This window comes from Microtus oregoni, unplaced genomic scaffold (genome assembly GCF_018167655.1).
Source record: "Microtus oregoni isolate MIOR12 unplaced genomic scaffold, Mior012 000016F_ref0000370, whole genome shotgun sequence".
Lineage (NCBI taxonomy): Eukaryota > Metazoa > Chordata > Mammalia > Rodentia > Cricetidae > Microtus > Microtus oregoni.
This window is the reverse complement of record NW_024543075.1, coordinates 34,243,975-34,248,769: the sequence shown is the minus strand read 5'-3', so window position 1 is coordinate 34,248,769 and position 4,795 is coordinate 34,243,975. Positions and strand designations below refer to the sequence as shown.

Genomic DNA, 4,795 nt, shown 5'->3' with positions numbered 1-4,795 from the left:
TCCTCATAAAGCCAGGTGCAGGCTGGGCAGTGGTGGTGCACGCCTTTAATCCCAGCACTCGGGAGGCAGAGGCAGGCGGGTCTCTGTGAGTTCAAAGCCAGCCTGCTAGTTCCAGGACAAGCTTCAAAACTACAGAGAAATACTATCTTGAAAAACAAAACAAACAAAAAAAGCCAGGTGCAGTAGTGTGTGCCTCTAACCCCTGTGCTAGGAGTCAGAGACAAGCGGGCCTTCAGGGCTTGCTGGCCTGCAATCCAGCCAAAGCACTGAGCTGCAGCGTTAGTGAAAGACCATATCTGGAAACCAAGGTGGATGTGGTAGAGGGAGGCGCCCAATGTGGTCTCCGGCTTCACATCTGTGTTTGTGTGTCCATGCACCTACACATATATGTGCTCACACATCCACCACACACACTTAAAAGGTCATACCTGGAGAGGTGCTTCAGTTAAGAGCACTTTCTCTTCTTGAAGAGCATCTGGGTTTGACTCCCAGCATCTGCATGGCTGTTAACAACTGTGGCCCCAGTTCCGGGGGATCTGATACCCTCTTCTAGCCTCCGCAGACACCAAGCATACAAGCCACGTACAGAAATGCATGGAGGCAAAACACTCATACACATAAAGTAAAATAAATAAATCTAAAAAAATAGCATCACCATGAAGGTGATTTGTTCACTGTTTAGGACTATTGAGTTCTAACTACTATATTAATTTTTCATTTACTTAGTAAAATATTTGAATTATCTTTAGAGGTTAAAAATCAAAGTTACTTTTCAAAACCCAAACCCATCTTTTAACACTAGTCTTCCACTCAGATTGAGCACCCACAATGCTCTGCAGCTCATGAACTGTGTGGTTAACCTACAATCAGTGACTGGTTTGAGAATTCTTTTAACCATGAGCTCAGCCAAACATTTGGACATGCTTGTAGTGTCTCCAGGACGCCTCATCCTTCAGAGATGTCCACAGGCAAAGCTGACCCCAGGGAGGCTCCTGTGCTCGAGATCCATGCTGTCTCTGCATCCAGCCTGCCTTCTCTTAAACTGTAAATATTTACCAAACGAATGTGGGGGTGGTGGCTTGGAAGAACCTTGGGGGCGGAGTGTGTGTGTGTGTGTGTGTGTGTGTGTGTGTGTGTGTGAGAGAGAGAGAGAGAGAGAGAGAGAGAGAGAGAGAGAAGTTCAAGACCAGCCTCAGCAGGTACAGAGAACTTAAAACCCTGCCCAGAAAACAAACAACAACGACAGGATGGAAAATAAACACAGTAAAACCCCATCATAAATCTGAGTCCCCACTTCTTGCCCTACTATACTCTACATGAAATTCACTTACTCCTTTGGACTCAGTGCCAAAAATAAATAAATAAATCACACCAAGTATGTGCACAATCTTTGTGCAAAACATGAAGCCGAGGTCCTGGAAAGGGTGTTGTAATACAGCAGCACCTGACTGGCACCATCCAGGGTCCTTCTGCCTCTAGCTACCTCTCTGTTCATGTCTCTCCAGCACATCTCAGTGACTCCTTCACACACACACACACACACACACACACACACACACACACTGAGAACAACCCAGCAATTGAAGTCTCTCCATACCACTTGGATTGTTTAACTGAAGGGAGTAAAGTCTGCTCTGGCCAGAATCGGCCAGTCCAGATTCACAACAGGGGATTAAGTGTCTTACAGAATCACCAGAAGGGATTTCTTTAGAGAATAGTTTAGGCTAAGCTTTCAGCAAGGCTCCCAGAAAACCTGGACCACCAAGCAAGCAGCAGGGCCCCTCTAACCAGGACCCTACCTTCTCCAGAGCCAATGCTGCCATAGGCACCCGATTAAATGTGCACCCCTTGCTTCCCAGTGCCCAAGTTGATGGCCGAAGGATGTCTGCCTATACTGCCAGAGAAAGGCCAGTCAGCCCCGCCATTTCAAGCCAGCAAGAAGTGCAGGAACAGAAGTGTGGCCCTGTCCTCCCACAGTGCTTCAGAAACCCTGGCGTGTCCCAGCTGCAAGGGATTCTGGGAAATGTTAAGTTCTAGCTTTCCAGTCTTTGCTGTGTTGTCGAGGTCCACGTGGCAAGAAATGAAGAAAGCTCCAAGAAACAGTTAGGAAGGAGTCAAAGCCCACCAACACACCTGAGTAAACTCAGTATGTCCCCAGGCATCTAAAGACTAGGCACAGGTGACTTCTTCATTCTATCTGTGGAAACTCGGAAACGGGACGAGGTGGGCAGAGCCAGAGTCCTGAGCTATGGAAAGCTTTGAGAACCTGCCACACTGCGGTAGATGCTGAGGTACTTTCCTCCACAGAATCCTCAGCTCCATTCTGGACCACTGCTGCCCCCGTGAGGGAGGAGGAGAAAGAAGCCTGGTACTTTCTGGTGTAGCTCCTTGACGACAGACCTTCTGCCCAAGAGAATATAGACCTGAGTCAGATCCCCTGGTCTACCTTGAAGTCAGATGAGTACGGCCGAGTGCTCATCCTTGTTGTGAACACACACACACACGCACACGCACACGCACACACACATGTACACCCTTCATGAAGCAGATGACGTCTCCCTTGCTCTGAAACAGAACAGTGACATGAAGCCTGCTTCCCCATGGCCCCAGCATGAGGCAGGGAAGGTGTCCCAAGTTCTAAGTTTTGTACATAATGGGGGATACCCCCCATTAGGCTCATGCAAGGTCAGGGTACAAACGTAAGAGCTGTCTCCTTAAATGCATGCCCTGTTTACCTCTCCTGCTTCCCACTTGCTCCCAGAGTAGACCTAACATACACTACTCCCTGAATCTTGCTGTCCCTGAGGGCCCTGGCCAGGCATGGTGGGAAGGCTTCCTGCCATAGCCAGTTTGACTCCAAGGCCAGACACGAGAAGGGCATGGACTCTTAAAGGCCAGGTGTATTAGTCATGTGGCTTGTTGGAGTGACAGAAATAACTGACAAGCACAGCCGAAGGAAGGAAGGGTTTACTTTGGCTCAGTCGAGAGGTTCATCATGATGGTGAAGGCACCAGCCACGGAGTGGCCCTTCCTCAGTTAACCCTCTCTGGAAACGCCAGACACACCAGAGGTGGATCTCCTAGGTGACTAATGTGGCAGTGAAGATTAGCATCTGGCCCTCTGGATTCAGAAGACTTCAGCCATTCTGATGCCTCCATGGCCTTCTGTCGTGCGGTAAGAACTCCTCCATCTTTCCCACCAACAGTCTGGACCAGGGGCAGCATGTGGCTCAGCGTGCTCCATTGCCCACCAACCGGCCCCCACCTCTGCTCCCAAGGGGAAAAGAGAAAGGACGAATTATTCATGACTACCTCCCTGCACCTCTCAGACTGAGTGTGGCCATTTTTAGGAGAAAAGGACTCCCGAGTGCCTGCAAACTTGCTCAGCACTGTGTCTTCTGCAGTGTGGGAACAGCTGCTCTTTGGGGAGCCAGGCACCCAAATAAGTGCTCTACTTGTGGGTTTTGGTTGGACCTACACCAAGACCCAAGGAAGTAGTTCTCGTATTTATGCCTGAAACTCAAAACTTGATAGTTTGCCGTATTCCCTGATATCATAGAGCAAGCATCATGGCCCTAGAACTTAAACCCAGCCAGTACCAGGATGGCCGAGTGGTTAAGGTGTTGGACTTAAGATCCAATGGACATATGTCTGCGTGGGTTCGAGCCCCACTCCTGGTATAAGTGCTATTTTAATAATATTGTAAAATAAATATATGATGAAGTGAAAAAAAAAAGAGAACTTAAACCCATAGTTGGGCTCCAAGTCTAGGCACCAACTTCCTGTAAGGCAGGCTCACTGGGCCTCTTTTCTTCCTTCCTTTCTTCCTTCTTTCCTTCCTTTTTCTTTCTCTCTCTTTCCTCCTTCCTTTTGTGTATGTATATGTACGTGTTCACGTGTGTGTGTGTGTGTGTGTGTGTATTGGTGTGGGTGGTTATTTATGTGGGTGGATGTTCATGCAGGTGGGTATTCATGTGAGTGTGTTGAAGTGTGTATGTTCGTGTGTGTGTACTCATGTGCGTGTGTTCATGTGTGTGGGTGGTGTCCATGTAAGTGTGGGTTCACGTGAGTGCACATGCATGTGGAAGCCAAAGCCTGATCTCAGGCATCCTTCCTCAGGAGAATCAGAAGTTTTCATTTCTTATATTTAAGGTTTACTTATTCATATTTCATATGTATGAGTGTTTTGCTTGCATGTCTGTGGGTGTACCAAGTGTTTGCAGTACCTAAAGAGGCCAGAAGAGGGTGCTGAATCACCTGGAACTGAATTTATAGGTAGCTGTGAGCCACAATATGGGTGCTGGGAATCAAACCCGAGTCCTCTGAGGCCCTGAGCCATTTCTCCAGCCTTCTATCATGATTTTTAAGACAAGGTCTTTCACTGTCATCTGGGGCTGGCCTGGTGCTTGAGGCCTGCCTCTGTGTTCCCAGAGCTGGGATTATAAGTGTGCACCACCACACCCAGGGTGCTGGGGATCAGACTCCGGACCTCATGCTTTGAGCTGTTCACCAGCTGAGCCACAGCACTGGTCCAGAAAATGCCTTTCTGAGGTTCACCTTGCTTCTCCTACTCACAAGTAGAACCTACCGTGAGAGGCCCTCCTCCCTGCTCCCTCCACCTCCTGCAAAAAGTCAGATAAATATACAAGAACATTTGAAATCTTAGCTCTTCACAAATCCTTTCTCCTCCAAAAAGCGTGCCCAAAGCAGATCACGTACATGAGGCAGGCCACCCAAGTTCAGTCATTCCGTCCTGGAGAGGCACCCACACTGTTTGAGCTCCACAATGTGTTGAG

At 48.6% G+C, this 4,795-nt stretch overlaps 1 non-coding gene across 1 annotated transcript; it reads left to right on the top strand.

Annotated features, from left to right (window-relative positions):
* Positions 1-3,596: 3,596 nt before the first annotated feature.
* On the top strand, positions 3,597-3,679 carry Trnal-uaa. The gene has a single exon. It is a non-coding gene; the product is annotated as a tRNA-Leu (tRNA).
* Positions 3,680-4,795: the final 1,116 nt, after the last annotated feature.